Source organism: Egretta garzetta, unplaced genomic scaffold, assembly GCF_000687185.1.
Source record: "Egretta garzetta isolate BGI_Z169 unplaced genomic scaffold, ASM68718v1 scaffold64, whole genome shotgun sequence".
NCBI lineage: Eukaryota > Metazoa > Chordata > Aves > Pelecaniformes > Ardeidae > Egretta > Egretta garzetta.
In genome coordinates, this window is record NW_009259596.1 from 5,491,987 (window position 1) to 5,519,612 (window position 27,626).

The following is a 27,626-nucleotide window of genomic DNA, read 5'->3' on the forward strand; positions in this document are numbered from 1 at the left end:
AGGCATTTGTTTTCTGGATTGCAAGTTTAAAATGACAGAAGATGGAACTTCTAGGCACTCCTTGAAAGCTTTCTATTGAGTTTATAGCCCAGCCTCTCAAGAGACGTACGTTGGTGAATCAGTGAATCAGTGCTCAGTAACATGAATAAGAATCCTAGAATTTGACCCCTTATGTATCTATATGGTTCCTGTTGATGATGATGGATGGCAGATGTTTAACACAACAAAGAATATAATCATGTCCAGCTGCAAGAGAACTCCAGTGGGTAATTACTTAAACTCTTCTAAAATTCTCCAAAGAATATTCCTCACTGTAAAAGTTAGCATTTTTGTTTCAAAGAATGAGAAATATAATTTTTTACTGAAAATTTTATACAAAACTGAAAAGTAAATTTGTCCCTTAAGACCAAATTTGACTTTCATTATTGATCTGTGATAAATTCTTCTTCAGTTAAAAAGTATTTTAAAATATTTAAGAATCTTTAAGTTGTTCTTTCTTCTGCTATCATTGCTCTACTTAGACATTATTCTTGTGGCTCTGAAAAGCAGTAAGGTCTATTTGGTGCCTTGGAAAACCAATGGAAGAGAAGCTAGAGACATAGCTAGCTTAAACATTATTGATACACATAAACATCAAAAAGGAACAGGTCAAGTCCTTTTCCATAAGTATTAGACCAATATCATTGCCCTAAGAAACAATTTGGTTTTATAAAGTGGTTGTAATCAGATACAGTTCACAGACCTTGCCCCAAGCCCCAATATAGCCAGACACTAATACCAATTCCAGTACTTGTTCCAGTACTGTAAACTTTCAGTATTGGACATCAGGAAAAAAGAATGTGTGAGAATGGAAAGCAAAATGCACTTGTGCTGTATGTCTGAGGCCCTCTTAATATGGTCTTGACTGGAATCTGGAGCCTATTGTGCAAGGTGCTTAACAAATAGTAGGGGACAATCCTTGCATTAGTTCAGAGGCATATAAGTAACCCATTGGCCTACATATGACACTTGACAATTTCACCCTTTATTTTCCAAAGAATTTTCTTAATGAAATGAACTGTGAAGACCAGTGCATGAATCTGAACTGTACATAGCACACTACCTAGCACTGCATTTTAGAGCATGAGAAATGTAAACAAGTTCAGGCATCTGTGAACAGAAATTGCAAGTTGTGGAAAATAAAAACTTTTGTCCTAAAAAGCTTTCAAGCAATAGTTCACTCTGATAGAAAGGTCTTTCCTAAGGTCATGTTACCTTTATTTCATAGTCCCAGAAGACAGCAAAGAAGTGAATCTGGACACGACCTCTTTCAACTCCTGTTCATTAGAGCAGATGATATAAACAACACAGGCCTTTCATGGCAAGGACTGGGAATATGCTGAAATCATGGCATAATCTAGCCAACAAGAGAAATCTATTGAAATGGAAGCAGCATAATTTATTAACTTGTGTTTTTCTTGAAGTTATCTTTACCCAGAATGAGTTACTATATCATTTTGAACAAAAAGCTGGACTCAGGTAGAGCATACTCTAATTAACATGTTTCTCCACTTACATGATAATGCACATTATAGTTCTTTTAGCTTAGTTGTCTATTTCTACATAGCCCCATTATTTCAGTGAGACTAATGTTATTACACAATGAAAATATTTCATCAGAAACAGGCCATGGAGATGTAGGGAAGCCAAAATCTTCCTTTCGGTTTATATATAGACAGACTGAGTCAGTCCTTGCTTCAAAAAAGCAGAGTGTTTACAGGCAGACATCCAAGGTAACCAAAAAATATTTAGGTAACAACTAATGTGATCTCAAGACAGGTAGACCCTGTTGTGTATTCAGGCACACTTTGTGTTAATTCAGCATCTGTTTTCCGTGCTATGGTAAACCAATAAATGTCTTGCTGAGTGCTGCGTTAGATGCCATACACTGTGAGTGGAGTCAACTTAATTCAAGAGTTTGACTGTTTAGATGGTAGTGTCCACCTTTCTTTCACTGTAAATCACTGAGATAACAGAGAGAAGGTGGCTGAAGGGCAGAGCAAAACCAGAAAGCCGATAAGTTTATTTTCAGCTTATTCCTGAAAAGTAGTGATAGAAAAGAGAAGTGCTTTTAGCTAAAACTAGGAAGTGATCTTTCCTTTGTATCAAACAGTGAATTACTTACCTGTTTCAATTTGCTGTAGGTTGGAACCACTGTTAGGGTGAAACACCGGGGACATAGTATTTCCCACAGTGTAAAATTATAGAAAATTCCTGAATACAGAAAGCATGCCAGAGTACAGTTTGCATTGGCACAGAGCAGATATCACTTATTTTTCTGTTCTTGGAAAACGGCACAAAGAGACAACCTGCACATCATGCCGTGATTCTCAAAGTCTTCTCTGTGGGAGAACATGCAACGTGGTGGTTTACCCCAGATGCATTAAGGAGCATGGTGCTGAGTGTTGTGGTTTAGCACCAGTCTGAGCTAGCACAGTCATTCAGTGCACTGCAACGCCAGGAGAAGGTACTAGATCAGTGACCATAGTGTTGGTTTCAGCTAAACCTTAGAATGTCTCTCTGGGAGACTTATCAGGGCCACATTGTATCTTTAATCTCAAGGTAGGGCATGCTCTGCTAATTTGACTGTTTCTGAACCCTAAGTTATCACACTGCATGGGTAGTCTAGGGTAGGCTAGGGAGGGGTAGGATAGGATGATGCTCTCCTTCAGCTTGAACACTGCCTAAAGAGACAAAAGACCTGGCATGTCTTTTGTCTGAGTATTTGCTACCTTTTCTATATGTAGTTTTTGAAATACGGTATATGTAATTCTGGAAGGTGTGGCCTACGAAGAAGATTCAGTTTTCGTTTGAAAAGAAGCATTATTAGAACCCAGCCTAACAAAACTTACAGTATATTCTTTTTCCTCTTTGTATAGTAAATAATTGCTAATGGCAGACACAGCTATATTACTGGCTATTAGATAGGCTTGGGGCAGGGCTGTTGGGCTTTGCTTGATGTTTTTCTTTTTTTTCATTTACAGACAGACTTTTAGGCTTTTTGTTGCTTACAGAACATCTGAAAAAGAAAAAGAAAGACAAACTACGCAAAAGGTGATGCTGTGTTGTGGTTTAACCCAGCTGGCAACTAAGCACCACACAGCTGCTCGCTCACTCCCCCCGCTCCCTCAGTGGGACGGGGGAGAGAATCGGAGAAAAGAAAAAAAAGTAAGAGCCATGGGTTGAGATAGAGACAGTTTCATAAGAGAGAAGAATAGCAATAGTGATAATAATAATGGTAAGAGAATATACAGAATATATAAAACAAGTGATGCACAATGCAATTGCTCACCACCCGCTGACCGATGCCCAGCCCGTCCCGAGCAGCGATCACTCCCCTGAGCCGCGATCACGCAGCCCGAGCTGCGACCACTCTGCCCGTGACCAACCGACCGACTAACCCCCCCGAGCATGACGTTATATGGTATGGAATAGCTCTTTGACAGTTTGGGTTAGCTGTGCTAGCTGTGCTGTACTCCCAGCTTGTTATGCACCTGGCCGAGCAGCAGAAGCTCAAAAAGTCCTTGAGTAGTCTGAGCGCTACTTGGCAACAGCTGAAAACATCAGTGTGTTATCAACATTCTTCTGGTACTAAATCCAAAACACAGCACTATGCTAGCTTCTATGAAGAAAACTCTATCCCAGCCGAAACCAGGACATGCTGTTACTATCTATCTTCTGTTTACCTGACACTTAGGATTCAGGAGCAGATGATACAGTATACATTTTAGAAAGCACAAAAGTAACCAGCTGAAAGATTCTGATGTGCAGGAACCTACCTTCTCACACAGAGAAAAGAAAATCTAGAGAGGGATTCAGGTACTTAAACACAGGCATATAGTGCCTTTTAGGTACCTAAGAGTATCCTCCTTGGCCCCAAACCATGTAAATAAGCTCTAGTTCTGTGTAATATATGTCAGCCCCATGCAGATGTCTAGGACACCCTAGAGAGGCTCAAATGACCTAATTACCCTTGTTTAGGTACTTTGTACTCATTAGGTAGATTCATTGACTGTAAGGATGGAAAACATGCTTCCTTGTCTCCTTGTAATCTGATCTTTCTTTACATAGCCCTTTCATCTGTTCTTTAACACAAAGTAGTTCCTCTGGCTAAGGGAAATGTTTGATTCAAGGTTTAAGTCAAGGAGAATGCTTGATTCCGGAAAACCTAATGGAGAAATCCCTGAAATTTTACTAACTGCAAGACATTTCTGTGACTTCTGCTTCTCCATCTGTTCTGAAGTGTATCTGGTGGTCTGTTTTACATGTGCAAAATGGATAATTGTTTTTTTTTTTTTTCATTAGTCTGAGCAATTAATTACCCCTTTATGTACAGATTTCATGCATCCATAATGTAGATGACAGGTTATACTGTAAGTATTCTATTAATTATTCATAGTCAATCAGCTGCATGCTTCAATCACAATTCTGTGAATAAGAAGCTACACACAGTGTCTGTCCCATGCTCTCAGATTCTAGGAGTAGGAGTCTTTTTATAACTTTGTGCCTCCAGGGAATGTCTGGAAAAAATAAACAAAAATGTTAACTCATTTTACTGTAGTTTTGTTACATTATTCATATTTAAGTACAGATTGTTAAAGAAAAAATTGGAGATAAACTATATCAATGGCTTGCTTTTCTTAACATTAGTTCTGCTTTAAAATGTGAAGGGAGTGTGCATGTCTAAACACGCCAATAGTGGTGTTTAAGGCAGGAAAATTGGTTTTACTTCTCACTATTTTTTTCTTTAAATACTTCAGGTTTGTATAATAATTATTCATATCAAAGACGTATTTGAAATGATGGACTTAGCTGTTCTTTCAAGCAGACATTGGATCTGTTTCAGGTCAGACATCCCTTAAATCAATTGTCAGAAACTGCTGAATTGCTAAAGAAGTTTCAGCTTATTCTAAATATAGAAATTATTTGACTGAGTGGAAGATTACCCACCCAACACAAATGCACTGGCACTATTTTCTAATTGCTGCAATCATGCTGTACATGCTTACCGGCACCAGAGCTGATAGCTCACATTGAAGAAGGGATTAGTTTCACTGTGCCCATCAAGAACAGTGGTAATGGTGCTCTGAGACATATGTAAGCAATGTCATAGCATTATAGGGCATTATACCAACAAAATGGAAAAAGTGTTGGAGCATATCAGCAAGTAGCTGCAACTAGTGCAAAGTTGAAGGTTTTTGTCATGTGTGTAGATTTTAGCCCATGTTTCAGTGAGAGATTGCTGAGCTGTATAAAATGTTCTCCATCATGTAGGTGGGAAAACTAATGATGGCGCAGCCAGCAACTGACTGCTACATTGGCAATTCTTTAATTGTCAATCTAGCAATTTTTCAGTTTATAGAAAAGTGGTAGGTTCTGTTAAGAAGGCAGAGGAACTGGAATTTCTTGCTTCTGAGAAGAAATCCAATTGGCAAAATTAGAGATATCTCACATGATTGAAATGTCTTCTTACAATCAGTGTGGAAAAAAGTTGTTAAAGTTGTTCCGCAGCAATTGATGGAATTCTGTACTAAACACATTATTATGTGTGCACCCATATCACGAACAAATTAATTTATATAAAAAAATAAAAATGGGCAAATTTATCTGTTTAGTGTTTCCAATTGGATGGGAAGAGGTAAAGCTCTATGCCTAAATTTGTACTGAACTCCCTTAATCTGCATTCATTCTTATCCACACACTTCTGTGTCTGTAAAGCTGCTGCTAGAAACAGACAAGAAAAGGGAGCCTACTTTTCCTTGATAGAGAGAATTAACCCCATTGGCAAATACGAGTGGTCAGTTTGGGGTTAAGATTGTTGTAAGTATTGGAATAAAATGTGGGGTTTTTTTTCCTCACAGATTGTCAGGAATGCAGGTAAACTATACTTAATACATGTAAATTAAACTTAATAAGATCCAATCAGAAGGCATTTTAATCTCACCTTAGACTTGAATCACAAAGTATTGAGATGAAATCTGCAAGAGAATATGAAAAGTCCATTTTGGTTTTTATCTATCTGGTTTTCACTGGCACATTCTACACACTTCTATGCAACCAGTTCATTGCTAAGAGCAGAGCTGTATGGATTTAACCTGCAGGTCGTATCAACACCCAATAATCACCAAAGCTGCCATTCCAAAATGATGTGTGAGGGTGACAAATCTACAGAGATGATACTGTGGTGAAAGCTAAAGAAGAAACGGACAAAGATTCAGGTCTCAAGGTTTGCCATTGGGTTGAACTGAATTTGGACAACTCTGTCACCAAAAAGGGTGGTTGTTCTTCCAGTTCACCCTTGGCAATCATTCCCCATGAGACATTTCTTTCCCTTGACACACTGAGGAGTTGTTGGAGTCTGTGGTGGACGGGATCAGCTTGCTGATTTTGCTGAAAACTAACCCATCAAAATATTAGTAGTATTAGTAGTTTTATGTTGAACACATGAGCAGATTCCACTCAGCATGGAGAACAGGTACCCATGGCTGTGGGTAAATGGTAGCAATTGCACTAGCTAAGCTTAATCCTGTTATTGAACCTTCTTTGCTGAAGATGGGGGTCAGGGTGTTGAGCAGCAGTGTAACGATGACATTACCATTTTACATGGGGCACTCACAACCAGAAAAGAAAGAACAGAAAGGAACCTAAACCTCACAATTTCTTTCTAACTATAAACCCAAACAAACACCCCCTCAAGCCCCCAAAAAACATTTTACAAAAGTAAGTTGTGCATAATTATTTATTTATTTACTTACAAACTTATTTTTCCCTGTGAGGGAACCTTTAGCCTGAAAACCACGTAAGTTCACTGGGTAAGAAGTTTTCACATTGCCATGTGTCTGATGACCACATAGCAATGACAAGCAGTGAGGTAGTATCAGTGAGACAGGTGGTCTGGATGTCAGAGGGCACCTGAATTGCTGGGGTGTGGTGTTGTGTGAAGGTCAATGAACAAGCAAAAAACCAAAGAGGCAAGGGTTTGGGGTTTTTTTCAGTTTTCTTCCAGCCACATTGCCCCTTCTAATTCTTCTGATATCCTTGTGGTCTGGGACTGCATGATCCTCCAGCAATAAATTTTGAGGGGAATCTAGGAGAATAATATAGGAGAGAGAAGTTTTTTGTTGCTTAATCATGTGTTCTCTCTCTTTTTAACAAAACTTCATTTGCTTCATACAGAAAAAGAGTTTGCATTGCCTGAGCCAAGTTGATGCCAAGATAAGGTATTTGGTCTTTTCACTCTTCAAACACATAGACCAACTTTGTGTTGTAATGGTGAGAGAAGCCACTATTAAAACTAAGCCTTTTTTATGTTTAATAATGCATGACAGAAAAAAAAATTGTTTTGTTTTGGGGTTTTTTTGGAGTTAGATTGCTGAAAATAAGTCCCAGAAAGGGACTCCAGTTGAATCTACTAGGCAGAATCTAGTTAATTATTGAAGATGTTCTGGCTTTCTTGTCATTGAATCTCAATGTGAACCTGGATGCGATGCAGCTGTTGGTGGAGGTGAGTGTCCAATGTTATTTTTTTATGGCAACCAGCTTGTGGGGAAGTTGGTACTTGACAAACTCCTGCTGTGGAGAATGAGATTCAGGTGCCTGTTTGAATTTGGGAATGTGCTTCCTGTAAAATAAACATAGCCTTACAAGACATCAAATTAAACAGGAAAATACAGAAAGAACTCCTAAGCACCTTTTTGTCTGTAAAAACAGGTCATTTAGTCACTGTAGCTGGTGCAATATATTGAAAAATTTAAGCCAATTTCTGAAAAGAAATTTTTACTACTCTAAAATGAAAGGTACTATTCTTGTCATAGTGTAGCTTTATGGGACCTAATTATTTTCAGAACAAATCTTAATAGATAAAATGAAATAACCACCTACTGGACTAAATTTGATGATTTCATAAGCACTAGTGAATATGACCTAATTGCTGAGGATTTTCCACCTGTAATATACTAGATCTCTGTGAGCACTTACATACAAGTGTCCTGGTTTAACCCCAGCTGACAACTAAGAACCACCCAGCCACTCACTCACTCCCCTGTGGTGGGATGGGAGAGAGAATTGGAAGAGTAAAAGTGAGAAAACTCATGGGTTGAGATAAAGACAGTTTAATAGGGAAAGCAAAAGTCACATGCGCAAGCAAAGGAAAACCAGGAATTCACTCACTGCTTCCTACCAGCAGGCAGGGGTTCAGCCATCTCCAGGAAAGCAGGGCTCCATCACACCTAACAGTTACTTGGGAAGACAAATGTCATTGCTCTGAGCATGCCCCCCTTCCTTCTTCTTCCCCCAGCTTATGTGCTGAGCATGACATCATATGGTCTGGAATAGCCCTTTGGTCAGCTGGGGATAGCTGTCCCAGCTGTGTCACCTCCCAACTTCTCATGCACCTGGCAGAGCAAGGGAAGCTGGGAAGTCCTTGACTGGTGTAAGCACTACTTAGCAACAACTAAAACATCAGGGTGTTATCAACATTCTTCTCATACTAAATCCAAAACACAGCACTATGCCAGCTACTATGAAGAAAATTAACTCTATCCCAGCTGAAACTGGGACTACAACATACACTAAAAAGGAAAGTCCAGTCAAAATAAAATGTTTTACATTAATAAGGGGAATTATTTGAGAAAATGGCTAAAAATATCAAGACCTCATAATCGTAAAAGAGAACAAACATTGATGCAAACTCATCTGAGCCAGGAGTAAGGAGAAGGAATCAGTTAGATTATGGGAAAGCAATTTACTGCTAACAGAAAGAAAGGGAAATAGCAGCGGAGATAAATGAGAAATTCAAATGTGTGGAATTAAATGGGAAGGTATCAGATAAGGTGATGATACAACAGTAAAAGCAATAAAACCTGTGGCAACTAAGAAACATCAACTTGTTTTTAGCAGTATTATGGACCCCTTCACTGCAATCCTGGTAAATTATATTAGACAGCAAAATTACTAAAAATGAACCTAAAAGGGCAGCGTTGTTTGACAGATGCATCTTTAAATTCAGGAAAAAACAAGCATAGCAATGTATTTCCTAACAGAGCACTAGATGCACTAGACTATAAAAGATGACTATTAAACAACAGCTTCTAGTGATGAATATAATTTTATGAATAGAACTACATAATATATCCCTATGAATCTTTGATGATCTGAATGAAGGCAGCTTAAAAGCAGGTTAAAGCCTGTTGATAGTTTCTAACACATTTAACAGTGTTGAAGAAGTACTAAAGGAACAGGAAACTGTAAATATTATGGCAATATTTAAAAGGGCAAGTATAACCTGAATAGGTGTAGGTGGAAGGCTGGCACCAAGGCAGAGCACTACTATTAACAGCCTCTAAAGAAAATGCAGTTTCTTTTAAAACTCAGCCAAAGAGAACATACTACAGCCCAACCTTAGAGAAAGCATGTGGGACTTATAATTCTTTGGTTTCCTAGAGATTTGCATGTTCATTCCAGCTACAGAAGATCCCATCCCTTTGGTCTCCTTTGTCTGAAGGCATTTAAATTCATGTCCCACTTTCAGGAAGAGTGCTGTATCTTTGTTATCCAGTGGCTCCATAGAAAATGAAAACATAAGCTTGGGGCCAAAATTCATGGTTTCTCAATCATCTGAGTTTAAGCTAGAACACTGTGCTCCCTTTTGCATTTTCTTGACCTAAAAATTCTTGAATTCTTGCGGAATGGCATCACTACTTCAATATGAGGCCAGAGTATTTGAATCAAGTTCAAAGGCTGCTGGTAAACCACAGGTCAGATGAAATGAAGGTGTGATACCTTCTGGCTTTAAATGTTCTTTGCCTCTTAAATATGGATGTCATCCCTGAGGCAAAGCTTATCTTAAGTTTACTTAATACAATTTCCATGAACCTCACATGGATATTTATAAAACAGGTGATAAGGCTAATCACTGCTGTCCCGTAGGACAAAGTCATCAGGACAAAGAAGGCCATTTCCTGAAAGTATGCTCTGGCATATCTTGAAGAAGAGCACTACCAATGAGAGATTCAGTCCACCTCCTAGTCAACACTACCAAGTCACACAGATCCATATCCATATCAAAGCAGAACAGAGATTCATAAGGTTAATGTATCATATTAATTTATTCCAGAAGATAGCTGATCAACACTATCCTTTCACTTTCTTTACCACACATTGAAATCTGGTTACGGAGCTAAAGAAATACTCAGTCTACTATGTGTATAGATAAACATCAGATTTTGTATTGTTTTCAGGCAAGTGTGAATCTTGGGTTGTGGTGAGGAATTTAAACGCTCAGATGTCAGGGGACATAGAGTGTGAACTGAAAATCCAATTTATTTCTTTCTACACTTCTGTGTTAATATGTACTCCCCATTAATCTCTTTCAAAGCTGACTGGAGCTAAGGAAAGGTCCTTAAATAGGCATTGGATCAACTAATATTAAAGACCAACAGTTCTGATTAAGCAATCAATATAGTGATTTATCAGTGATATAATATCTAGAGTAACATATATACTATCGCCTGTCATACAAAAAGATAAATATGCATTGCATACTAACAGACTGATGGCAAGTTACACAGAATTTTGGGAAAAAGCCTGTTTTGTTCCAGTCCAGGCTTAGTTCATGATAAAGTTTCATTAAAAAACACATTTCCTGTAGCTGCATGTTCTGTAGAAAATCTTGAAAAACTCAGCAATCTAATTTGAAGGTTATATTTATAAAATTTGAAATCTATTGAAAGTTTGAAGTTGGTCTGCGTGTTTTTACCCACTCTTTATCGCATTTCCACTCTGCTTATATTGCTATAAATAACATCCAAAAAGTAAATATATATCATTAAATAGCAATGAGAGAGAGGCTTTGAGTTCTCCTCACAGCTAATGCACTGTAACTTTGGAGTGGTACAGAAGTTCATAGAGTTTCATTAGTAGGAATTTATTGTGAAATGAGAAACAAAACTTGACCCTACTACAGTATTTATCCATGGACAATTTATAAAAAAATGGCTGATGACCTTCAGATTTTAAATTAAAATTAAATTTAAAAATAATTTATTCACAAATACCTTAAAACTTTTACTATCTAGATGAGTGTAACTGTTGTGTCTTACAACTGTCACGGTCATCTCTCACCAACATGAATATCAGATGATATACATGAAGATAAAAAATCATTACAATTTTTACTAGAGATATTTTCAAACTGAAAAAAAAAGCAGTAAATATTTTTTTTGTGTTCTCCTTCAAAATTTTTGACTACATTGTAAGTATATCAAGCAGAAGTCACTGCATCTATTCTACAAATATCCAGTAGTTATCAAACTGAAAAAGGAAAATCTGCACCTGTGATTCTTTTCATCTAATAAATCTTAACTGTCATCACTGTACGTATGGTAACTTAGCTGCTCAGTAACTTTTCTTTATTTCTGTGCTTACTGGATTGAGTTCTGAAACACGATGATCTGCTGTTAATGTAAGTATTGCTCAGTTCTGATGAAAAAGTAAAACACTCATGCCCACACCTCTCCTTTGAAGGACATCATTCATTTGATTCTTAAAATCACCTCTGATGCCACATGTTGTGCATCCTTTCACTGCAGAAAAAATTATCTGCACCAAAGGAAAGAATCCCGCAACATTTCAATTTTTCTACTTTAACATATTTTCACTGTATGTTCTTTGGGTCATGCATACTGCATCTCATTTTCAGACCCTTGCATATTCAGAGAGATGCATAGGCTTACTTGTTACACGACACGTGATTTCACAATATGCATTCTAGAAAGTATCAAATATAGATAACTGTCTATCTATCTCCTTGAGGACGGTTGTTTCTTCTTGGGGTCTTTTTGCTTTTCTTATGAAATCTATTTTCCTGTGAGGAAAAATTTTAAGATTATACTTCCTTTTCCTTCTATTCATTAAAATCCCCCACCTTTTTTTGAGCTCTTTGAAACCTACGTTTTGACAAGTATTCTTTACAAGATGCAGTAAAATTAGTACCATTAGCTGTAGTCTACACAGTATCTGACCTTTCAGAAAGAGACTGGAGCCCTTTCTTAATCTCCAGCCTCCCTAATTACCCTTCTTTTCACAAGGGTTGTTGCAGTTAGGAAGCATTTCAGCCTGCTAGCCTCTCTAGGCTATTTGCTTCAATAAACTCAATGTCCTTTTTCTATAAAATGGGAGATAGATAATCATGTTGACAAGTTACATTATATAGTTGTTAAACATACAATCCTCTCTTTATCTCAGTCTAAAATACATCTCACACTGACAGTAAGAAAGCAGTATTTTTAACAGGTACAAGTATACATCATAGGCAATCATAAAAGGGAGAAAAAGTTGTTCCTTGAACAAACATTCGTGGACAATTTCTTTTATTGGAATATTATGTTAGAGGAGTTATATGGCTTCTTACACACAAAAGACACTTGGTTATTAAATTCAGATTACAAAATTAAATTAAAAGTTTAAAATCTCAGTAACCCTTTTTATGGTCAATGTGTTGATGTTCTCAATCTGTTTTTTTTTCTATATATTCTCATGCTGTTTCATGCAGTTATTCAGAACTAAAGGAATCTTCTTTTGTCATAGGAGAAAATGACACAAGGATAAGATGTATAATGACTACTTGTCCATTATGGAAAATAGAGGGGGAAAAAAGGGGGGAAAAAGCACTCTGAATAGAGACACAAGTGAAATATTTAATGAAACTCCTCATCTGGCTATTGTGGACCTGTATCTTACCCATCCACAGCTCTTCTACCTAGTCCCACCTCTGAGAAAGTCTTTGTCATGGTTGATTGTCAGACTAATGGGGACAGACACAGGGTGTGGGAAGGTGGGACCATTTCTCTTCAGAGTCAGGACTGAAGTGCCAGTCCATCCTTCTGTGCACCCCACATTCTGGGGGCAATAACTGGGGTCTGCATGCTAATGAACACACCAGGCACAAATTTTGTCTTCTTCTGTGCCCTTCCTAACTACACAGTTTTCCCAATATCACCTTTACAGACTTGGTGATATTACCCTCAAGCCATACACAGACAGAGTAAGCCTGTGTCATGAGAGGATGAGAGCAGAATTTGGGTTTTTTTCACACCGTAGGGGAAACAGCACTGCTAATGATTATGCTAAAAAATAAAATACATTTGCGTATTTTATTAATTTCCCATCATTTAATGCTGCCTCACAAAATTCTATTCAGTCGGGCAAGCAATTTTTTTCTTTTGACAGGCCAGTAAGATATCATTAATTTTTCATTCTCATCAATCACCATGGTAAAGGCCGTCTGAGAAGGTTTTGTGCTTTGGCTGGTAATTTGTCATGACAATTTTGCAAGGCTGTTTTAATGCCTTCTCTTAGCTGATTGAAAATGTCTTATTTACTTCAATTAGTTTTGCTAGTGAGACACCGTGGTTTTATACAAAATGAATTGTTAATTGCTCCCCAAAGCCTAGGTAGACACCTGCTTTTCTATTAAAACACAGATCAAACTGCATATGTGGTGAGAGCTAAAATTAACTCAATTGTACAGGCAAAGCAGAGAGACTTAGGGCCTTCTAATTTGTAATACAGTCAATGCTATTTGTGACATAAAATAATTTCTGATTTCAGTTAAGTATTATTTTTGCAATACATAAAAAATAAAACAAGCTGGAGCTAGCCAGTTTTTACTTGCTTGCTAGATTCTGTTATATTAAACATATATTTATGTATATATCTGTATTGCCCTAAGTGGTAGGTGCTTCATAAATCCTTTGTAAAGCTGGTGAATTAAACAACCTTTCAATTACAATCTTTTAAGCTTAACTACTCAGCTCTTTATAACCTATTTAATACTGACAGATGATAGAGAAAGCAATAAAGAAGATTTAAACATCTACATTAAACCTCTTCAAGGCCCCACGGTCCAGTCTCTAATCATGCGGCAGTATTTGTTTTCTGTACATACTGTATGCAATTCTCATAATGACATTAATATTTCCACATGGTGAGGTTGTACCACCACAGTATGGAAAAGAATTGTCCACAGCTGATTTCACTAGGTCACCAACACATTCTGCAGCTGGTACGAGGCCATAATTAGTGAAATTAATTAGCCTTAGGAAACTAAGCCATGTGACCTATACTTTAATACACATACTCGTTGCTATGGTAGCCCAAATAGGAGTATCTCTCAAGCTGTTAGGGCCCCTGGTTTCCTTTTATAATGAACAGCTACAGGGTGTTGAGCTGTAGATAAAGTAAATCCATTTGTTGGACATGGTAAACTGCAACAAATAATAAATGAAGTGACACTGGTACCTGAAGGCTTCATTTGATAGAAACCTAAACATAGCATTTAAGCTTTGTGATGAAAAGCTTGACTATTTTTAAACTTCAGGTGTTGTCAGAATTTTATAGCACTGGTCAGAAAAAGTAGAGGCAAAGTGAATGTTGTGGTGATTTTTTTCCTTCACTGTATTGATTTTTTTGCTTATATTCTAAATCCCTCTAAACCCAAACAAATGAAAGCTTTTGGGTAGATTAGGAAGAAAGATCTTTTTAATTTTGGATTTATACTTTTTTTAAACTTTCCACCATTTTTAGACCATTCCCATATATGCTTTTCTTTCTTCCCTTCCATTTCTCTACAAAATCATATTTACGTACTGACGACCAAAACCTCTGTTTAAAAAAACCCTTGTTAAATCAATGATAAAATGTCAGCAGGAGGTGCGTTCTCATATACTGAAAAATTTAATAATTTTTGCAATAATGTGATATGGCAAAGTTTTCCCAGATGCATGTTCAAAGACATATTTATTAGGAAAAATTAAAAACCAAAAAAACTTGGGGACATAAGACATTTATGTAACTTCTTTGTAGGAAGACTTCATTTTAAAAGAAAGTCCGAAGAGAATTCTGTGCCTTTTTGTATTTTGTGCAAAGTTTGTGCTGACAGAGAATTTCCTGTTGTTGGCATTTAGAACACTATTTTCTGCATTATTTTGACAACTGTGACCCTAAACTTTATTAGTCAACCTCAGTACTTTAAGTATCTTTTAAAGAAGACATAGATGAAGCAAGATTTTTTTTGCAGTAAGTATTTATAGGGATACATGGGTTGAAAAGATAAAAATTATATTCGGAGGTGACTTGAGGTCTAATGCATTACAATTGTTGAAATACTCTATATAATTAGTTAAATTTAATTGTGGGTTATATTTGGCTCCTGTGGTATAGAGCTGGGTAGTTCCCCAAAGACCTGACAGGTTGATGTTTCAATTTCTACCAATAGCTTACATAATGCCTACATTTCTGCTGAGATTCAGTGAAGGGGTTTATCTGTTTTCTGTAATTATCTGAAAGGTATGGTGGTTCAGGTACCCACCCTCCTCATGCAGATTTAGTGTCAATACTGTAAAAATAAATTTTAAAAAGAATATTGTAAATAGATTTTTCCTGAGGACTACAAATAACTGAATGGTTAGAAGTTCTTAAGACATTCATGAAGAATTTTGAAAAACCGGAAAATTATTGGAAATTAAGAAAACACACCCATAATATTACACATTTCTCAAATGTAAATACTATTGAATTTCTGAAAATGATATCCAGATTTAAACTTTGGTGATAGAGAAATGGGAATGATTGGTGGTGAAAATGCACTTAAGAAAGGGCAAAATAAATGCCACAAAGGCAGAGAAAGGGGAAAATAAGTGTGAGAAATGGCCCTGCAGGTGCCAAGGTCAGAGAAGAAGAAGGGGGATGAGGTGCTCCAGGTGCCAGAACAGAGATTCTCTTGCAACCCCTGGATGAGATCATGGTGGAGCAGGTGGATATTTTCTGAAGGAACTGAGGTCTATGGAGAGCTCACACTAGAGCAGGGTTATCTTGAACTGCAGCCCATGGAAGGGCCCACGCTAGAGCAGGGGAAAAGAATGAGAAGGAAGGAGCAGCAGAGACAAAGTGTTATGTACTGACCACAACCCCCATTCCCCATCCCCTCGCACTATTCAGGGTGTAGAGAGGAGTCAGGAGTGAAAATGAAACTGAGCATGGGAGATGAGGGAAAGGTGTTGTTTTAATGTTTGTCTTTGTTTCTTACTACCCAAATCTAACTATTTCAATAAATCTAATTTTCCCTAAGTTGAGTCTGTTTTGCTTGTGATGGTAATTGGTAGGTGCTGTCCCTGTGCCCATCTTGACCCATGAGTTTTGACATCCTATGTCCTCTTCCTGCCACTTTGAGGAGGTGGAAGTGAATGAGCTGTGAGTGGAAGTTTGGCTGTTGGATAAGTTTAACCCACCACAGTATCTGAAAGGCTTAGGATGACGCTCCAATCTGAAGCAAATCTGATGCAAACTTTTAGTCAAATAATACGTGTCTCCCTCATTATAAAACTACAATGTTTAATTTTGTGTGTGTGTGCTTGAGGGAATGTTCCTCTGCATCTTATAGCAGTAAAGTTAGATCTCAAGTTTTGCCTTCAGGTACAACAGAGGTGCAACCAAACTAGATAATATACCAGGTCTGATGCTGATTTCACACTGATCTGTACCAGGAGTAACTTCAACTCATCTTACTCATGTCGTCAGAGATCAGAATATCGGAATTTTTGTTTGTTTATTTTTGACAAGGTAGGTTAATTAAATCAATGACAAAACTTGCTAATCATGGCCAGGTTTTCACCCACTATATTTGTCACGTCGCAGTTAGTAATGATAAAACAAATCAAAACAAAATAAAATACAGCCCACCACTGGTCTTTTGAAGGGAGATGTGTATTTTAAAAAAGTTTAAAAGACAGGGCATTGAAATCTAATCATGCAGAAGATTATCATGTGTAAACTTGAGTGTAAGGTTTATGGAATTAAAGAACAATAATTTCTTAAACACTTTTTAGAAGATGCATTTTGATAAGCATTAGGAAGAGGGTGAAAAATGTCATGCACAAGAAATTGAAGAGTGTCTAGAGGGCAAAAGGAAGCTCAGAAAGAGAAGGGAGGGAAAATGAGGGAAATACAAGAAGTGAGTTTTTGAGTTGAAAAAGAAGAGAAAACAAGGCAAAGTGAGAGATGCAAAGAAGTATTATGAAGTATTATTGTCAGATGAATTTGATGGGAAAAGGTACCACTGCAGGTCAAACAAGACAGAACTAGAACTAGAACTAGAACTAGAACTAGAACTAGAACTAGAACTTTCTAGAACTCAAAGTTCTAGAAAGTTAAGTATGTATGATTCATTTTCTATGGATTCGTAAACTATGCTCAGACTTTGCCCTTAAGTACAAGATTGGGGAAAATCATTTCCTATATGCAAATGGTTAAAAGCAGAGGATGGGATATATCTTACATCCAGAATTAAAATATACTGAAATAAAAAAAAATAACAAATATGTCATAAAAATAAAATATAACAAAAATTTCTGTTGATAAAATAGTATTATTTCAAAAGCTTAAGAGTACTGTAATAAAATATCAATGCAGCAGACTTAAAATAATTAATCAAATACAACTGGTATAATTAAAAAAATAATAATGTAAGAGACAACACATACCTTTAATAATTTAAAAAAATTAAAAAAAAAATTAAAAACCTTATCAGAAGCCCCCAACCTGGCTCCTCCCAGGGCTGCCCTGACAGGGTGATCAGCCCCATGTCTCAGGAGGGGCACTTGCCAATTAAAGTCAAAGGGAGAAGCTTTCTCTGGGGAAAATCTTATAGACTGTAGATGGGGTGGGGGCTACTGCATACAGAGGCATGGGTATCATTGTGGGATGCAGGGCAAGAACATTTTGCATCAGACATGGCATATTTGGGGAAATGAGCTAATGGTGGGCAAAGAGAGGAATCAAGGTGGTTTGGGGACAAATATGGGAAGACAGTTGTATGTTAACAGGGCGGGGCTGGTCACTATGTTTGCATGGCCATGCTCTGTGCCTGATACCCTGATACCCTTTCTTCTCTTTAAAATCCATGTTTAACTATTTTGAGGGGGTCTCTATTCTGTGTGCACGTGTCTGCATGGAGGTCTAGGTACCAACCACTGGGTGGGACCACAAGTCCCATGTGTCTGTGGTGCCATTATCTAGAGAGACTGGAGTATGTATGTGCTGTGTCATGTGCATGTTAGCATGCAATTGCTAGCAAACATCAAGCTGGTCTAGCTGGCGAGCAGGACGAGAGACTTGGAAGCCAAGTTGTGGAGTGACCAGAAGGCTGGGTCAGATCTTAGAGAGATCACAGGGTCTGAGAGTTAGCTACTGGCAGGACCGAGAGGTCCAGACCAACTCCTGGAGTGACCATGAGGTCTGGAGGTTGGCTACTGGTAAGGCCAGAAGTTGGGACCAGCTATGGACAAGCCTGTTTGCAAGTGTATGTCTGTGCATGAGGTCACTGGGAAATCCAAGGGCCAGGGACTGGATCGACTGAGTGCCCACCCAGGCAAGTTACTGAAGACATTGATTCTGTGTGTCTAATAGGTTTATGTGCCATGCAAAAGGGGCTCTGAGTATCAGCAACTGGAGTAGGGTTGTGACCTCGTGGGTTTATATGTCCAGGTGCCAGTGATGGCGAGACCTGTGATTCAGTGGCAGATACTGCACAGACTAAGTGTCTGAGCCTGGCTGCTGGAGGGATACGCGCAGTGTATATGTCTATATAGGTATACCTGTTCCACTGATCGAACTTCATCCTCATTAGCCAGAGATGGGAACAAGATAAGGATGTTGATGCTGTTCATGTGAGTGCATTTTCTGTCCATGCTGGGGTTTGTGTGACCAGCTGTGTGTATGTATAAATACACATTTGGTATATGTATGTGTGTGCGTGTGTGCCAACTGGGAATTCAGGCTCAGCCTCACTTACTGGTTGGACCTATGAATGTGGAGCTGCAGCAGCCTTTTCTCCATTTATTTACTGGATTATGAACCTCCTACTATTTTTTCCTACAGGTAATTATCTGCTTTTCTTTCAGTATGACTCCTTTCCATATAATGGTTGTCATAATGTCCATAATCAGTGTGAAAAAAAAAATATCTTAAGCAGGAAAAGAAGCTAACCATTTGCTTATGTATGCCTCTACAATTTGTAATTCTCTATATACATTGGGTAATTCAGGAATAATGCTAAAAAGGTCTACAGGGGTTAGAAGCTGAAATAACAACTTACTGCAAAAGGCAGAGAAAGTGAGAATTTTTGCTATGCACTTCTATTTCTAAACACAAATACTACTTCATGCAGCAATGTTATTTCATTGCGTTTTGACAAAGTTAAAACCAAACCTTGGTTTCTCTAACCATATAAAAATACTCACCTGCATCTCAGTACTAACATTACATCTTTCACCACCTTCTTCATTTGAAGAAAATGAGTTTTTAATCTGAGATTAGGTACATCTTTTAGATCAACCACCCTCACACATGGCTGAATAAAAATGCACCTGCAAAAACTGCTATTTCTAGAATAAAGAGAAAAATGTTCCTAACAATGCGTCAGTCACTAACTCTCAGCCTCAAGGGTTCAAAGTTATATTGTTAGGAATAGTTTCCCTCTAAGGAAATTTTCATTGCTTTGAATAGCAATTTTGCCTGCATAAGGAATATGGAGACAGTACCTTAAGCACAATGAGCTTGTCATGCTAAACAATTATTTTGTCCTGTAGGGCCAAGATTTAGAATCTTGTTTCTCTTTTGATGTCAACAGCTTCTTTTTAATGTCTAGTTTTCTCTTGCCAAATCAAAAACTGGTTTAAACTATTCAAGACCCATCTTCCACTTCATATCTGATATGTGCAAGTGAAGGAAGAGGAATGGGTAAGAGGAGATCAAGTGATTAGCAACTACAGCATTTAAAAGCTAGCAGGTCAGTGTAAATGCCTGACTAGAAGGATGTCACCAAGTACTATTAAAGTAAATGTGACTACATGGGTGCTTAAATGTGGATAACCAGGGATGTGTATTATGGTCATTTGTTGAGCTCAGCGGATCAAATGTTTAATAATTCAGCATCAATACAGTTCTCTTCATATTTGAAATGTTTCCCAAACACTGCCTAATTAGAGAAACCTAATGTCAATTTAATTAGTCAGTGCATCCTGTGTGATTAATAAGTTTTTTATAAATAATTCTTGTGCTGAAAAAAAGGCACAGGGACATCAATATTGAGACTAGAACTCAAGATAAGACTGAGCAACCTCCCTTCCTGTCCTGCCTCCCTTCCATGACTGTAGAAAGAAGCTAAATGCAACCCATTTAGAAATGAAACTGAGCTGCTTCTCAGCCTGGAAGAGTCCAATGTAACCATCAGGTTCATCTTGGCAACTCTCCAATATGTCCTATCAACCACCCCTAAAATCTGTTATTGGATTAAACTGATGTGTCTGGCTCCCCATTTAGCATGCTACAATAGATTCCCAAGGACATCTGTCATGATTGTAGCTGGCTATACTTGTCTGTAACCTACCTTTAGCTGCACCTTCACCTCTATCCCTGCCAAGCATTTAACCTACTACAGTTATTTAATAACATGTGGGACTCCAGGCATAGCCTGGGATGACATTGTGTCAGGCATTCCATAAGTTTGTGCTAAGCTACTCTCCGCAATAAACAGAACAGGAGAATCTATAATTTCTTTCTCAGCATATATAGACCCTGATACAGTGATCCCTGTTTCCATCTGGAATGCTACTATGCTATTACCACATTGTGAAAGATTAATAGCAAGAAAAAATATGTGTCTATTAAGGAAAAAAATATCAAACCCCCCAAAAACCACTAAACCCCCCCAAAAAACCCAAACCCCAAAATCCAAATCAAATAGGCATAAAGTGTTGCCAAACTATCAAGAAAAAAATCCCTGTGTATTATCATTTAGATTTATGAGAAAGCTAGCAAAAAGAAAATGGCATCTGTTTCAAGATGTGCAGAGGAAAAAGAAAGAGGTACAAACCATTTTTTAATACCTTGAGACTATACTAAACTGGTTTAATGCAGGGACAGAGCACTGAATGCTTGCAGGGACAGAGACCTGGTTGGCGCAACAGACAAAAAGGTGCTAGAGATGATGTTCTTAGTCATTTTCTGGCTATCCGTTCACAGAAATCACTGAAAAGCAAAGTTTTTTGATAGTTTGTGTAATATGAACTAAGCTTCGGATCAACTTCCCATTTCAGCTCCGGAGGAAATAAGATTTAAAATAGGTTTTGGGACACCTTTCAAAGTTCATCTGGCACTGCAAGATGGCTCGGTTGAAATAAATCTTGAAGGTAAACAAAAGTGTTACAGTTAGGCCATAGTTTGAAATTTTCAGGTATCAGGAAGGCTTGTACGAGTACATGTGGAAATTAATCTGTAAACTTTTCCTCTCTGAAGGGTAAAAGGATGTAGAGCGATGGAGATGTGCTAGAAATGTGTGAGCCAATTGTTCGGTATTTTGTGGCCTACACTTAGGAAGATATGGAGATATGCTTATTTGACAACATCTGGGTAGAAAAGCTGTGGCTCCTAATTGATGAGCATTATGCTGCTTCAGACCCTGCATCAGAGGCATAAGATGGTGTTAATGAGAGGTGACATTAAATATTGTGTAAATTAGACTTCATATCCATGAACATATGGTACTTTAAACACGGCTAGGGCAGCTTTCATATTCTCTTGCTACATTTACAGCATACAGTATCCAGATAAGTTATATATATTTACATGGAATGAACCAGCTCAGTGCAGATAAACCATCACAGCTCTGGAAGAAGCTCATCAGCAGTACTGTGCCACTCTGCCCTAACAGGCTCGTCCCACACTTACAAAGCTATACTGCTTCTGATTTGGGAAACAGTCTGGTATTTCTTCAGCAAGCTCAAGTTTATACAATGCAGTTACCAAAGCAGACCAAAGGCTGACCTGACCTGAGATGTCAGCAAATACTACAACTGTGTCAATTTATTTTCTTTTTTTTTTAGTTTAAAAGGTGAGGGAGAGACAGGATGCAGCTATTATCATGAAAGTTCCCTAACAAAAAATTGCTACTGTTAAGAGCCTCGAACTTCATTTTAATTCATTCAGGCTTGACCAATAGTTTAGGAAATCTAGTGTATTCACTGGGAGCAAATTCCTGTCTTCCTATGGGTTTCCCTGTAAAGTATGCATTTCATTAGGTTATTTGTGATGGGTAAACCCACATATTTCTTGGAAATACTTTGTTTCCAAATGTATTGTGACATTCTGGATTGAATGAAGCCCTCAGTTAGTTTATCTGGGGATGATTATGAAATTCAGCACACGTTCGTCATCACCCATGACCAAAATAGAAAGTGGCCTGGAAAACAATTTCATATTCCTAAGAAACGTTAAAATGTTAGGTGTGATAGTCATTAAGTCTCCTGATGTAGAGGAAATAATAACAATGATATTTTTGTTGGGAGGGGGAGTGGCAGGAATCATGAGGCTGTACAAAAAACATAATCTCTTACTGGAATGTAGCTTTGGATGGTGCTAGGAATTGCTTACTCATGCTGAGCTGCCCCTGGGAGTCATATGAGATTTTTGTTGTGGTCACATGCTTGCAATCACCATGGTGTAGTACCTTTATCAAAGTCACAGGGGGAATAAAAACACTGTGCTTTTTAAAACAGGGCTTGTGGTATGAAATACAGTTGCTTCATTTTCTGCAGAATAATGAGCTCACAGAAACTATTACCAATGTTCATTTGAATATGGTCATCACATTCCTTACATGGACTTATTTTATATTTTAAAAGGCCCAATTACAATGTGCTTATTCTTACTAAATAATATTTTAAAAAACACCCTTAAAATATAGAAGATGGCTTATCTATCTAGGTTTTTTTTTCCTTTGGAGGTTAAAACTGAGAATGTAGTTTACTGCATCGTAGTATACAACAGATGAAAAATTACTCAGATCATATGAGTCTAGCATGAGGACAGGGACTCTTTCCTTAAGGAAATAACATTCACCCTATATTTTAGATTAAGAAGTATATTGTTTTGTGGAATTTTACTGAGTATGCCAAAAGTTCACAGAAAGATACTTAGATGCACCAAAACACAGTTGGGCCTAATGTCACCCCAGGGGGTGCAATCAGGACTTTTGGTGAAAAGTAGAGAATCCTAGAGCCAAATTTCCAGTGACTACTTCATCATTTCAGAATGCTTGTGGAGGTGAAGCAAATTTTTGTCTGCCAGATACAAAGTGCTTCTATAAACTTATTCAAAATTACACCTCATGCGGGCACAGAGACCTGAATGAAAATCCTACATGCAAATATTCCTGAATCTCTGTGCTGCAAGACAAAAAGGAGACTGGCCTCATGTTAGAATTAACTTAACAAAAATTGATAGAGATTCAGCAGCAGCAAAGTTTTACCTGGTACTGTGTGACCTCATTTAAAAGTTGTGAAATACTGTATTGCATCCTGCAAAATCTTTTCTCACTTGAATAATTCATCAGTTTTACAGTGTAGTTCTTAACCTTAAGCAGGCATTGGAAACAAAGTCTATACTGAAGACTGGTGAATGGGCCAGCGCAGGACTAGCTAGGTGTTATCCCAGTTAGATTGATCCTAATATTCAATAGCTTGAATATCTCTACATGGAATGACCCCATCACATGTATACTCTGAAACCAAAATAGTATTATGAGAAGAGTGCACTGATTGCCAATGCAGCAACCTTTCTCGTGTGAATAATTCTTCTGAAAAATGCTCATGGATGTCTCTGCAATATTTCTGGAACACAGAAATAGAGGTAAGTGTTTATAGATCCTTGTGTAAATTCAAAAATAAGCAAAAGAGTATATTATCAAATTAGACCCCCTATGCCAGAGCTGTAACTAGGGATTCATAGGTCATATTTCTGGTTTTGAACTCTCCACAGCAGTTTGTAGTCAGACAGCCATACATGTCCTTTTAGCACAATTAATGTGAAAGAGATTTAAAGTGATGAAATTTGTATCAGTATTGAGAAGGAGGTGTAGGAAAGGGAAATTAAAATAGATCTCATCCTACTTTTACTCCTTGACACAGCATTTTCTCAAATTGTAGCTCTTACAGATCAGTAGATAGACTGCAAATAGACCTAGAAAAGAGATTTTACAGCAACACTTAAAACCTGGCTCAGGATAAATATTAGTATTAAAAGGCATAGAACAACAGCATCATTTCTAATCATATATTGCAAAGGCATAAGCATTACTCCCTGAAAAGGAATACAGTCACTACTAGAGGAATGATGATTAAGATAAACCCATACATATCTTATTTATTAGAGACTGCTCTCAATGTTAGAATAATGGGATGAATTAGTGCTGCAACATCTTAAAGACAGAGCATGGCAAATACAAGTGGGTGTAGATCTGGTGCCATCTCTGATAGCCATGTCTGCCTGAAGGCTATCAGATAAATATGTAATTAAATAAATATGGTTCCTGACTGATCTGACTTTTATTTTTTGTTAAAGAATAAAAAATATGGAATGAGTGTAGCTCTTTGATCTACGAGAAAGGTTTCTGCCTGAAGTAGAATTTATGTTTTACGGACCGATTGTGAGCAGTTGTTTGAAACAATCTGAATTTTGTTCCATCTAAATCCATGTGCAGCTGGATTAAGTATTCTTTGGTGCAGGACATGCAATTAAAATGATAAAAGAAAGTAGTCACTGGGTATCCTGATTGGCTGCTAGAGATTTCAAACCATAGCATGTTCCTGGCATAAGATCAAGTGTCACATATTGGATGCTCATCACATGTAGAATACTAGGATGCCAACTGCTTTTCATTTAGCCAAGCAACTCATTGGCCCTCTCCCAGCAGCTGGCTGGTACCCATTCAAAATTCACAGGTTGGTGGGACTGTGATCTCAGCAATCTTCCTCATTTTGCTTCATTTTTTGCTCATAGCTTTTTCCCCCTCTCCCTTCTTTTTTCACTGATGATTGCTAGTTTTCTTCTCTTTTGTTTTGTGTGTGTACCTCCTACCCTCCTGTACCCCAGAATCCCTTCTTTCTCCCTTTTTTCTTTCATTTTCTTTTTTCCCTCTCTTTTCCTTTTTTAATTTATTATGCCATTTTCTTCCTTGTTCTTTCCCTCCCCTTCAAATTCTTCTTAAATTTTGCTGTCTCATTCCCTCAATTTCTCCTTCCTTTGCAAATCAATCCAATCCAATACACACAAAATACATTAAACATATATTGTCATACATTGTCAATACATGTACAATATACATGTCATCTGGATAGAGTGCTGTGATATGTTGTGTTTTAAAACCAACTACTTTAAACATCCTTCACTTTGGGAGTTTAATCTTTCTGGCCATTAGTCTTTGTTCTTCTGGTAAGACAGAACTGCCAAATTGTAGAGTACAATCACTGCTGACTTCTCCCTATTCCCTAGGGTTATGTGTTAGTTTCCTTGAATTCTTTCGTAAGAAAAGCCTTATACTATTTTTTCAGTCATCACAACATTGATGAATTTAATAACATTTCACATAACGTTAACATTGAAGCTAATCCAAATTCACATGTAATCTGTTTTCAACACAGACTGGAGTTGTACAATAATTTATGCCAGCATATTTATTCAAAAAATCCAATTATTAAAATCTATATTTATAAATATATTTTGATATATTTTATAAAAATTATATAATATATAAATATAAACTGTTTATATCAAAATATAACACATATAATAAAAATGTCAACATTATATTAAAAAATCTTATTATATAAAATATACAATTTTATATAAAACTTATAGTACTCTATATAACTTGTCTTCTTGCATTTTTACCATAGCAAAAACAAAGCCCAAACACAATCAAGCACATTTGAATACCGTACTTCAGTATGTCTTTTGCAATTAAAGCTCTTAGGACAAATCCAGAGCTGCTGCAACTTTTACATACTCTATTTCCATTGATAGTTGCAGTTTTGTTACCTGCCTACAGGAAAAAACTTCTGTCTTCTCTAGTCCTAGGAGGTCATAAATTGATCCTTACTGCCCCTTATTATGCAATTGCACGCACCATTTTAACAGTATAGTTATGTGATACCCACTATATTCCTCACAGCATTTACTTTTAGGCCATTATATTATATGTTTTCTCAGTAAGTTTTCTTTACATTAGTCAATAAATATTGATTGCTTGAAGCTGTGTGATTGAGTGAAACAATGCTATACTAGCAATGGGGCTGATCCCTGCGGTGCCATATCTCATAATTTCCTGCCTGAAGTTGAACAAATCCATTGGGGTTCTTATTAAAATTTTATTCATATGAGCTTTATAGAACTGATCCTGTGAACCAACCCTAAATTTTCTGAGGGCCATTATCCACTATTCTTACAGTCATCAGAAGCCATAATGGGAAGTATCATCCTTAAGGTTTCAACAGCAATCAAGTTTCTGGAAGCCTGAGAAGTAGCAGGTTACAAGTGAGATGAGATGTTTGCTTCTGAGAACAGATGGTATTTGAGTGTTTTCAGAGAGGTACATTCCTAGAATCCTCCTGAATTTGCACAGGGCGCAATCTAGGTGAAGGAGTCTGGGCCAACAGACACTCCTTGGACTCATATACAACATGAACCTTTTAATATTTGGTTTTTTTTACAAAAACTGTCACCTATTTTTGTGACTGCCCTCTTGGGCAGCCATGATTTACCTTACAATGCAGTTTAACATGAGGTAATTTTTATCCTGGACTTTCTGTGTATTTAGTGGCAGCATGTTTTACCGCTGATACACTCTGAATTGCTAAGTACATCTGCACACTACCTGTATTGTACTGCAAGGAGAAAGTTATAGCACACTGGCTGTTCAGACCCCATTTCGTTCTACTTCTCAAAGCCTGAATATCATATGGAAACATCCAAGACTATGAGTTTTCAAAATAATAATATTAATAGTCTTCAAACTGAAGTCTTTGGAGAAGTCTTTGGGGAAACAGGGATAAAAAATGATGACCTAAATTACAGCTTTCTTTCCTATGGCACTGTCCTTTCCTATGGCACTGTCCTTTGGTCATAGCTAGTGTGGTAATAAACTGGGGATAATAAACTACAGCAATTACCCCACACTTCCAACCAAAAAGCATTCATCTCATCTACTGTTAGCATCAAAGACTTCAGGAAGGACAGTCTGGATGAGTGTTTTGTTCAGAAGTAATCTGTAAATCTACTGTTGCCTCCTGTTGTTGCCTCTTACCTGATGATTGCCTTTCAGTCCTAGCAAACTAAATAAGTGATTAAATACTAAAGTAAAATTTCTTACAGGACCTTTTATCCTACTTCTCCTTCATCTGCAAGTGAGGAATGTGTGTTCAAAATTGTCCTGACCTCATGTAGAAAGTCTTCTAAGACTCCTTGATATAATCTCAGTGACTGAAGCAAATAACTCCTATTTAATCAGGAAGGCTTTAAAAAAGAGAAGATTGTATCTCTGGAAGAGTTGGCTCCAATATTCCTCTCCTGTCTGAACAGTGGGAGATAAAAGAGAACAAAAAGCGGAAGTAGTAGATGTTCTAAAGAATTGTCTCAAAAATGCTTCATATATGAATGAGCAAAAGGAGTACAAGTTCAATAGCAAAAAAAAGTCAGCA